The following is an 11,831-nucleotide window of genomic DNA, read 5'->3' on the forward strand; positions in this document are numbered from 1 at the left end:
GAAACACATTAGAATGCTAGGTTAGAATTGGCTTGGAGATCTCTAGCTCATAACACCCACAGTAAGATGGATCACTTCATCTGAGGACCATATAAAGAAGACCAAATGATTTTAAAAATTTAAAGTATCATTTTATGATACTTTGTGCTAGTCAGACACTGAAATATGGAGACTAATAATTATTTATATACCTCTGTCTCCATACCTAAGTCTGTGTCTGTGTGTACAGCTTGACTGTCATGTCTTTTAGAGCGACACAGGCTTTGAATAGACAAGTTAGGTAAAAATTTCCTGGAATGTCTCTATCCCAAAGACTGACTTAGAGATAATACTTCTAAAGCCAGGTTCATGTAGAACATCATGAAATTGAAAATTATACATAAGTACAGGATCTATAACTAGAAAATCACCCCGTGGAAATGGCGAGCAAAGAAGAGGCGGCCGCACTGGGAAGAGCAAGCTAACCCTTCCCCAGGAGTTTGGCCTCCACCTCAGTTCCCTCCCTCACAGTGGAGCTCCTAGGCTGTTGGTTAATTGGCCTTCAAGTGTCTACATCAAACCCTAGCCACACTTAGGGGTTTTCTGTTATTATGACTATTATTATCATGGCTACTCCTCTCCTTTCTTCCAGAAGAACTCTGGGAACAGTGTATCTCCAGTGTCTCCAGAAATCCACACACGGACTGTTCTGTCTGAGGTATTCCTGGTATTCACGAGCATGTGGGAGGACCAACTCATTGGTTTGCTTCCTCCAGCCACCTGCACCTCTTAATTAGGGTATCGAACAATGAAACTCCAGGGTTTCTGGCCTGCCCAAACTCACACTCAATCAATGTCAAAGTGCCAACTGTTGCACACAGTTGAATATACACAGTACGTCAAGTGCCAATTTCTTTTACATGATTAAATTATAGCTCAAAATGGTGGTAGAAATACAGAGAAATGTAAAATGGGCACATCACCAGTCGTGATATAATGTGGTCTCTGTTAAAAGATTATATTAAAAGTTCTGTGTCTATTTTGTTGGCTACAGTATCGCCAGAAATGAATAGAATTAGCAGCCCACAGAAGTATGTATTAATTAGGCATCATTCAATCAACTATTAATTAGCAAGCTATTACTTAATTAATCTATACAGACACAAGGATGAGACATCCTTGAACCGAAGCAAATAATTCAAGTTAGCAGACAGTTAAGGTGCAGACAGTATTTCTGAGGCCATAAGTAGTCCAAGGATTGAAGTTGAGCACTGGAATTGGAGGGATTGGAGGAGGGTGTCTGGATGTAATGGTGACAGCAGGAGAGGGCTTAAGTAATTATGAAGGGCAGAAGCACCGGGGCTTGGGTTGTTGAGGCAGGAGGGTAGAAGGGGAACTAAGCAGATCAGCATGGATGGGAAAGGGGGTCTGTGCTGGTGTTTTAATTGGGGGTTTTACTGCTGTGAATAGATACCATGACCAAGGCAACTCTTTTTTTTTTTTTTTTTTAACCTTTTTTTTTAGTTAGATATTTTCTTTATTTACATTTCAAATGCTATCCCAAAAGTTCCCTATACCCTCCCCTGCCCTGCTTCCTCAAGGCAACTCTTATAAGGGCAATGTTTAATTGGGGCTGGCTTAGAGGTCCAGAGGCTCAGTCCCTTATCATCAATGTGGGAGCATGGCAGCATCTAGACAGGCATGGTACAGGATATGAGAGTTCTACATCTTCATCTGAAGGCTGCTAGCAGAATACTGGCTTCCAGGTCGCTAGTATGAGGGTCTTAAAGCCCACACCTACAGTGCCATGCTTACTCCAACAGGGTCACACCTTCTAATAGTGCCACTCCCTGGGCTGAGCATATGCAAACCATCACAGCTCAGAACCATGAGTGAGGCAGTGGGATGGACATTATAGATCATCTAAAAAGCTTCAACCATTCTTTGACTTCATCCTGCTGGTAAAGAGGTGACATTGGCAACTTGGGCAAGGGCACAAATCTATGATGAGAGCAAAGAAGCAGGGGTAACATGTATCTTATCTGATCTATTACCCCTAATCCGAGCCAAGGAGCTGAGAAGTGACTATGCGACCCTCATTGTCGCCAAAACCATCGTCACTGTCGGGACGAAGAAAAGTTTTACAGGAAGTCATTTCACTTCATGACTGTTACATGAATAAATACGTGGTCTTCATAGGTATTTTAACACATTTCATCCTTACATCAGCCCCAGGAAGTAAGCAATTGCCGGGTAGTATTGGTCTCTAAGGAGGAGATCGGGTGTGAGCACTGTGGTGTGCCTGTATTTAGGAGAGTAAAAGAAAAAGGGAAAGACAAGGAGTTGTAGGGGGCTGCAACCCTGTAGGTACAACAACAATATGAACTAACCAGTACCCCCTGAGCTCGTGTCTCTAGCTGCATATGTAGCAGAAGATGGCCTAATCGGCCATCACTGAGAAGAGAGGCCCCTTGGTCTTGCAAACTTTATATGACCCAGCACAAGGGAACGCCTGGGCCAAGTAGTGGGAGTGGGGTGGGTAGGGGAGCAGGGGTGGGGGAGGGGTATAGGGAACTTTCGGGATAGCATTTGAAATGTAAATAAAGAAAATAATAATAAAAAAAATTTAAAAAAAAAAGAAAAAAAGAAAAAGGGAAAGAAAAAGGGAAAAAAATAAACAGAAGAAACGAGGGTCAGGAGACATCAAAGACAGAGAGGACCCAGGATGCTTAGGGAGACAGGTCAGCATGCAAAAGGCATCAGTGGGAAGAGGGAAGGTAGAACGGTCAGGGACACAGTCAGGGACAAAGACGTGAGGTCAAAGAAGATGGAGAGGTGGCCTGCAGCATACAGTAATGTGGAGCAATTTGATACTAAAAAAAACAAAACAAAAAAAAAACGAGTGAATCTAAGAGAAACAAGAGAGGGGCAGAAGCATTTTCCCTTTAGCCTTAGATGTATAGGCAGAGGGGAGAGGCCACTGAGAAAGAGGGAGTCTGCTGTAAGACCAAGGTGTATGACGTGTGCAAAGTTCTGAAAAAGGAGACCTGGTGTTTCATTTCTTCCCATTCCCCAGCCTGATATAAAATGATCAACATCCTCGTACAGCCGGACCAGGACACACACACACGTCACATGGTTCGTCTATTTGGTCCACACAACCATCTTTCTCTAGTTAACAGACTCTGTTCTCTTTGAAAATATGTTTTCTCTCCTCATTTTTGGATCTTGAAAACAGTCTACCCCCCAAGAGAAATAACTGCCTTCTTGCCTCTCCTCCCCGATGACAGCCTGTGAGGCCAAGGCTACAGAACCTCACCCAAAATAGATCAAATATTTTAAATGTTTTCTTCTTTGCACCCCTTACAAATATGCCTGCAATGCAAAGCCAATTATGAGATTGGCTTTTTTTTTCCCCTTGAAAAGAGTGAAGGATGTGTTTTTCTGGTTAGGAGGTAAGGCCAGACTCTGCCACGTGGTCTTGGTTGGAGTTCAGACAGCCCTCATTAAGTACAAACAGGAAGACACACCGTGCACAGCTGGGTAAATAAGTGTGTGTAGAGCGAGAGGGTCTGTCAAGAGTTCTGGTCCTACATACCATTTTACACAAGTTGGAGACCTGTGTAAAGCAAAGCAGTTCTTTGAAAGCAAGCATGGGTTTTTATAAGATGGTTAAAGGCATAGAGTCTGGCACTGTGCATTGTAGCTAACATATGATGGGACAGTAGGAAAGATGGATGAGCAAGGGAACTGAGAAAAAGCCAGCAGAGTGCCTCGGATGCTCATGGCAGAAAGCGGCTCATTTCTGTGTTTTCTGACTGTTTTATAAATCCAAGAGTAAGACTCTAAAAAAATGGACACTACAGAGACACCCATGACTCTCCAGGTCAAGAAGTAAAGGGCAGAAGTTTCCCACAGGGAGCCCAAGGAAGTGGTCAGTCCTGTTCTGTGATAGGGGGAGGGATGCGCCCTTTGTCCCAGGTGCTCCCCCACCCCCCCACCCCCCCACCCCCGTCCCAGGGGACATTCTCTGTTGACTCATTGTTTCTGTTTTGTCAGATCTTCATCCTTATTCCTGACCCCTCAGATGGGTCTCTGCAGCTCCCATTTCAGTGGTATCTCACATCCCCATTAAGCTGCTGGCTAAGGTTAGCAGGCCTCCCAGAGTGACTCTCACTGTGTGAGGCACATGAGTGGCCATGTAGAAGACCTCAGGCAGGGCAGATCAGCTCATGCTGGTCAGGTGGCCCTGAACTAGTTCTACCTCTGGTCTGAGGATAAAGGATAAAGCTCTTTCCCAGAGCCACAAAATGACCAAATATTAGTACCCTGAAGGAAGAATTCCTTGCCTACAAGGAAAAAAAAAAAAAAAAAAAAAGTAAATAAAACCAAAACCCAAAAGTTAAAGATAATATAACAAACACCTTCATACATGGTCTACAGGATTAAGGAAAGTGATAGTTTTTGTCATCCTAATTACTGACTCTTCTTTTATGCATGGTAGATGTGTGTGTGTGTGTGTGTGTGTGTGTGTCTGACTGACTGACTGTCTGGTGTGCTGTCTGTCTGTGTGATATGTGTGATATTCCCATGCACATGGGATATGACCCATGAAGAGGTCAGAAGAGGGCATAGGATGTCCATTACCACACACTACTCTATCACTTTGAATCAGGGTCTCTCACATAGCCTGGATCCTCCAATTTCAGGTAGGCTATCTGGCCAGGGAGCTTTCCGGATCTACCTGTCTCTACCTGCCAATGCAGGGCTGTAGGCACCTGCAGCCACATCTGACCTTCTCCTGGGTGCTGGAGATTTAGACCCAGGTCCTTATGTTTACTAAGCAAATGCTCTTGCCCACAAAGCCATCTTCCCAGCCCCGGATTTCCTAACTCAGAATCCTTACCGTTCTCTGTTCTTATACAGCCACCATCTTGAACATGGTTCCAGTCCTCCGATGTACCCATCCATGAAGACGTCACACAAAAGGGACCATTTCAGCTGCACTTGCTTTTCTGTTGTCTTTCACCCAGTGTGCGTTTGAGATTCAGGCACATGTAGTTTATGTGTTTTAGCTGCTGTGTGTTAATCCATGCATTTTCCTTGCTGGATGCTCTTGGGACTTCAAACATCATTCTCGTGATTGCAGACAGCACTTGACTGAGCTCCCATTTGCTACAGAGTACAAGAATTTCCCAAGGGGATGGACTTACAGGGGCATCCCTGCTAGAAGAAAGCACATGGCAGTTGTCATGAGATGTCGGCCAGCTCACTCTTTGAATCAAAGGCACCGGTTTAGTTCCTTATCTGAAGTGTGCAAAAGTGTTTGCTCTGCATTATCCTGGTCATTTAGTTTTGTGTGATTCAAACTTTGTTGGCTGTGAAAGAGTTCCATCTAGAACTTGGGCTTTTCTGATTACTGACAGGGTAGAATCAATTTGAGACCAGCTCTTGCACTTTCTAATGTGTGAGAGGTGGGGACAAGGTGACTGAGTATTTAAGGGATGGACCACTAATGTGGATGGATAGTTTTTTTCCCTTCATTTCTTCTCTCTCTCTCTCTCTCTCTCTCTCTCTCTCTCTCTCTCTCTCTCTCTCTCTCTCTCTCTCTCTCTCTCTCTCTCTCTCTCTCCTCCCTTATCTCTCTCTTTTTCCATTTGGCCTCCTTTCTATTTATTCTCTTTTTTCTCTCTCTCCTTTTCTGTCCTTTCCTTTCCTCTCCCTTCTACTAGCCTTTCCTTCTCTCCCCCCACTCTTTCCTCCCTGTCTCTCCCAGCTGGCATAGATCCTTTGATATTCTAGATATTTATTTTTCTTTTTAAATTTGGGGTGTGTGTTTTGAACTAAGGTGTTTCTATGTAAAACTCACTCTGTAGACCATGCTGGCCTCAGAGATCTGTTGCCTCTGCCTCCTGAGTGCTGGGATTAAAGGCCTGTGCCACCACGCCCAGCACCTTCTGGGTATTTCAAATCTCTTGTCTTTATACATTGAGTTATTCCCTGTCAAGTGGGCTTTTTACTTAACATGTGGTGTCTTTTGGAAACAGACATTTTTATATCTTAGTGCAACCAAACTTTTTTCATTTAATTTGTATTACATATTTACAAATACTAGTCATTTCTTTGTAAAAATGAAATCTTGGTGGCTTCCAACTAGAGCAGTTTTTCTTGCTCCTTTCCCAGGAAGCCTGGGCACAGAGCTCTCTGCTGAGCTTGGCAGGCTCTCAGACCCAACCCACTTCCATCGGCCTCATCTTCTCAAGGCGGCAACAAGGCTGAAGAGCAGCTACTATCTGGGGTGTGTTGGTTTCCTGAGCTGCTGTCACAAATTAACACTGGCTGGGTGGCTTCATAAAGCAGATGCTTGCTCTCCCTCAATTCTGGTGGGAAGGACTCCAAAATCAGAGCCTCAGCAGACCTCTGGCTTTTTCTGTGTGCTCTAAGGAAGCGTCCATTCCGTGGGTCTGTCTTCGCTTCTGGTGTCTGTGGTTTATAGGCGATCACTGACTATCCCTTCTCCCTGTCTAGTCTCTCTCAAGTCTCCCCCCATCTATGCTTTCCTTATAAGGACTCTGGCATCAGGTGTAGAGCTTCTCTATAAGCACAGAACTCAGGAGGTTGTGGCAGGAGAGTTGTGAGCTATACAGCAAGTTCTAGTCCAGGTTTCGCTGGCCTTGTCTCAGACAAATGAGCAAAGGGAAGACGATGCCATCATTGTAGGATCAGAGTCTACCCAGGTAACCCAGGGTTTAAGATCCTCTGTTATACCTGAAAACACCTCTGTTTCTAAATCTAAATCTAGATTCTGTATCTGAGAGAGGGTGTGCTACCTTAGTCCTGACTGCTTTATTTCACATAACATAAATGATCTCTAGCTCCATCCATTTTCTACAAATGCCACGCTTTCATTCTCCCTTACCACGGGGGGGGGGGGAGGAAATCCACCTTTCCTTACCCACTCTAATGGATCTCTTGGCTGGCATGCCGGCATCTCTAAAGTGTGCCGATTGAGAGACATTAGGATGTGCACAGAGCAGTGTCATGCCTCTGTTTACGTTCAGTTGTTTGAGGAATTGTCATGCTGACCTCCCTGTGCCTAGAGCAGGTTACTTTCCCACTGTAGTGAACCAGGGTTCCTCTGGCCCTGCATTCTCTTCAGCCTCCCTCGTCCTTTGTCTGGTTAATAATCAGCCCTAATGGATGGAGTGAGATTGATTTGATTTGCATTTCTCTGATGGCTAAGGATGTTCAACACTTTCTTCCCAGATACTTACTAGCCATTTGTATTTCTTCCTTGTGAACTGTTGATTGGATGATTTAGGGGCTTGAATGTTCAAATTTGAGTTGCATGTGTGTGTATACACATGTATATGCATGTAATTATATAGTATACGAATATGTATAATATGATATATATTATATATATACTAGCTAAGATATATTAGCTACTATTCTCCTGTCTGGTGCTTAGTTGTTGGCCTCAAGTTCTAAAACCCAGTTCAAGCCGGTGCATCCCCCTGACTCCACCCTTCCAATCTTGTTGCATATGCTACACAGGGCAGCAGAAGTAACTTTTCCTCAGAGCTCAAAATCACCCAATGACTCTCCACCTTACTTAGAACGAAACCCAAAGTCCTTTCCAGCATACAGAAGCTCTGGATAATTTGACCAGCCATTGGCTATCACTCCTTCCTGGTAACACTAGACTTGGCTTTTATTTTAATATGCACCTGCTGTTCTTGCTTGGCAAATGCTTTTACTTTGTATAGTCTGGCTTCTGGCTCCTTTGCTTGTTTGCTTTCTCTGTGTGTATGCACACGCATGTGCCTCTCTCTCTCTCTCTGTCTCTCTCTGTGTCTCTCTCTCTCTCTCTCTGTCTCTCTCTCTCTCTCTCTCTCTCTCTCTCTCTCTCTCTCTGTGTGTGCGTGTGTGTACTATGTGTGAATGGAGAGCAGAGCAGGACAATGTCTTACTCGGCTGATGTCTGCATTCTTATCATGATACAGAGTCTCTCACTGAAATTGAAGCTCAAGTTTGACTAGGCTGGCTGGCCAGTAAACTCCCAGAATCCTCCCTTCTCTACCTGTCCGTGCTGGGGTTATAGGCATACTCAGTCAGACCTGGCTTTTTATGTGGGTCCTTGGCTTCAGACTTGGATCCTTATGCTTGCTGAGCAAGAAGTCTTCCCCATTTGGCCATTTCCCTAGCTGCTCTGTGCTTTATTTATGCCTCTATTCTAGAAGTTCTTGAGAGAAAACTTCTGTCTTGACCTTTAGCGCTTCTCTCTCTCTCTCTCTCTCTCTCTCTCTCTCTCTCTCTCTCTCTCTCTCTCTCTTTCTCGCACTCACCACTGAGTGATGCTACATTGTTATGGATTAGTCAGTGTTTATGGCTCCTCACCACCAGAGTGTATTTAGTTCATAACATCCAGGACAGGCCTTGGCGTATGATAGAAACTCAATAAATATTTGCCCAGTGAGTAAATGAAAAGTGAGCTATTTTGTTATCCTTTTAGAACTTTAGTTTCATATTCTTGAATGATATCTTTATTCTTTATTATATTTCAAGTTTTCAGTAGTAGGCACTGTTGACTTTTTAACTAAGCAAAGTTTTAGTACTCCCATCCACTGAAACCCTGTGAGCATGTTCTTGCCAGTTCTCATTACATCATCATTGTTTTGGTGATAATTATAACTCTATAGACTTCCTTCATTGTTAAGCTAAACTGTTCCATGGTTACTGTCCCTTTCTTATACAAACGTCTAGTCCTTATGTTGGTTTGAAGTGTTCGTTTTCCAACCTGACACAAGGTAGGGTATTGTGGAAAAAGAAAATGTCAGTTGAGAAATTGCTTCAATGAGAATGGCCTGTAGTTAAGTCTGTGGGGGCATCATTTTGAATAATGAATGATGTCAGAAGGACACAGCCTACTGTGGGCGGAGCCACCTCTGAGTATGCAGTCTTTGCTTGTATAAGTGAGCAGGCTGAGCAAACTATGGGGAGCAAGCCAGTAAGCAGCATTCCTCCATGGTCTCTGCTTCAGTTCTTGCCTCCATGTTCTTCCTTGAGCTCCTGCCCTAGGGTTTTCTCAATGATGGAGTATAACCTGTGAGTCAAAGTGAACCTAACCCAGCAATGGAAAGGAAACTAGACTGGTCATTTCTGTAATGATGGTGATCTCAATTGTCCATCATCTTATTTGGTGTTAACGAGACTTTCTCCCAAATCCATCAACTCATCTACTACTTAAAATGCCCTTTTCCTGATGTCTGATGGCTACTTTCTCACCCAGCCATGCAGCTAGGACCTGAAATTTCCCTACACCATCACTGCACCACTCTTTTCCCGGGGTTGCAGCTACTATTATTCCTTGGTTTCTAGCTTCTACTGTAACATTTGCACCTTCTGATAGAGGCTATAACCTCAAGCACTGGATTACTTCAAAAAGACGTATTTTTGTCTTACGTTGTTTTTCATTTCTTTATCTGAGTACCAGAGATAGAATAAGTTACTAAAGAAGAGAAGGGTGCTCAGGGGGAGGTTCTCAACCTGTGGGTCATGACCCCCACAAGGGTTCCCATATCATATATTTACATTATCATTCATAACGGTAGCAAAGTTACAATTATGAAGTAGCAACAAAATAATCTATGGTTAGGGGTCACCATCACAAGAAGAGTCATATCAATAGGTCGAAACATTAGGAAGGTCAAAAGCAGGGTATCTGTAAGATTTTTTTGCTGCATATAGCTCCACAGAAGGCATGTTGGCTCCGGAGTCTCATAAGAAGCCACTAACACCACCTTAAGGGCCTCGCCCTCATGGCTTCACCTAACCCTAGTTACCTCCCAGAGTCCCCACTTTTGCCTTCCCTTAACCCAGGAATTGGGGCACTAGATTTCCAAACACTAGAACTTTTGAGCACATATTGAGACCATAGGCATGATTCCACCCATACACTGTACCAGCCCAGTGGGCTTTCCCAATCCAGAAATGATGTGTAGCCTTTAGTTTGGAGAAATCATGTTTCTCTCCTTTCTTTCCTCTGTTCATATTCATTCTCTCTCTCTCTCTCTCTCTCTCTCTCTCTCTCTCTCTCTCTCTCTCTCTCTTCTCCCCTTCCTCCCTCCCTCTCTTTTTCTCTCTAATACAAGGTATTGAAATTTTTTAATAATAAAAAATGTATGTGTGCATGCCTGCATGAATTTGCATTACCATATGCACACTGGTGCCTGTAGATACCAGAGGACAGAGCTGGATGCCCTGGAACTGGGGTGACAGGTAGTTGTGAACCTCTAGTGTGGATGGATGCTAGGAGTTGAGCTCAGCAAGCCCTGTCAGCCACTGAGCGTCCCCTCCCTCATTTCTCTATTTTTATCTTTTCTTCACTTTTTCTCATCTTTCTTTGTTGTTGATTTTTTTTCCTTGCAGGATTTTCCCCCACTAGACTTGAATTTTTATTTCTTGAATTGAATTTTCAAACAATTTTGTCACAATATTTTTATTTACAAAAGATCATTCTTAATTTTTGAAAATACCTCTTGATTTTACTTTTAAAGTATATTCTAATATTAATAACATGTACTAATTGTACATATTTATTGGATCCAGAAAAGCATCTCAACACACACACATGCACACACGCACGCACATGCACATGCACAGTGTATGAATGATGACACACACACATGCACACACACACACATACACATACACTGTGTATGAATGAATGATCACACACACATGCACACGCACACGCACATGCACTGTGTATGAATGATGACTAGATAATACGGTAACTGGTATATGCCTCATTGGGCACTTATCATCCCTTTGTGTTGGGGATATTTGAAGTGCTGTCTATTGGCTACTTTGAAATTATTCATTGTTGTCAACCATGGTCATCCCATTTTGCCATAGGTCTAGCTTCTTACTCTGTAGGAGTTGGGGAAAAAGTCAGAAAACTTTGTATGTCCCATAAAACACTGTAATTCATAATATAGGTCTCAGGTCTGAGTGGAGGGGTTTAAAGGGTGAAACTTGGGTGCCAGGACCCACTGAAGTTCATTACTGGTACACAAAGTCTTCTCTTCACAGGTTGCCCGAATTTTAGTGTGAGGTTTTAAGCCGTTGACTGGAAGCTGCTGTACCTGCCTTGCTAAAGCCTCCAACAGTCTCTCCTTTTAGGTAAACTCCCACCTTGTTCCCCATGACATGTTGGTTTCCCTGGAGTGGAATCTTCCAGACTGATTTCCTCTGCAGAGAACAAACCTGACGGGTAGGGTGCTGGGATCCTTCCATGTGGGTGAAAGAGTCAGGGCTGGGGGTATTTCAAGGCTCCTGGGACATGGTTTTCACTTGAACATTGCCTTGCTGTCTGCTGCCCTAAAGCTTGCCACTTTTCTCCAGAAAATCAAGAAAACCAACTTCCTCTTTTCTGTCTGGTCCCCAGAAGAAGTTCACCTGGTTGTGCCTGGGGAGTGGATCCCATTTGGGTTTTACACTGATTTTTGAACTGAATGTCTTTTCTGCTCCACCCCACACCTTCAGAGACTCGCGGGACTTCAGAGTCCTAATTCTCAGGCTCAAACTGGCATCTTTTCATTGGCCTACCAATTTACAGGGCCAGATGTCAGTCTTTCTACTGTTAAAGCAATTACCAACCATCTGTCCATTTTCCATATTCCAAAATTTGGCTGGAACCTGGCTCTCTGCTGGTCCCTTTCCATTTGCCTCATAGGATTTATTTCTGATCTTTACTTCTTTCCTAGCCTTTTTTTTTTTTTTTTTTTTTTTTTTTTTTTTTTTTTTGTGGGGTGTGGAGGGAGGTCAGACTGAGGGAAGAAACATAA

Source organism: Mus pahari, chromosome 2 (assembly GCF_900095145.1).
Source record: "Mus pahari chromosome 2, PAHARI_EIJ_v1.1, whole genome shotgun sequence".
Classification (NCBI taxonomy): domain Eukaryota; kingdom Metazoa; phylum Chordata; class Mammalia; order Rodentia; family Muridae; genus Mus; species Mus pahari.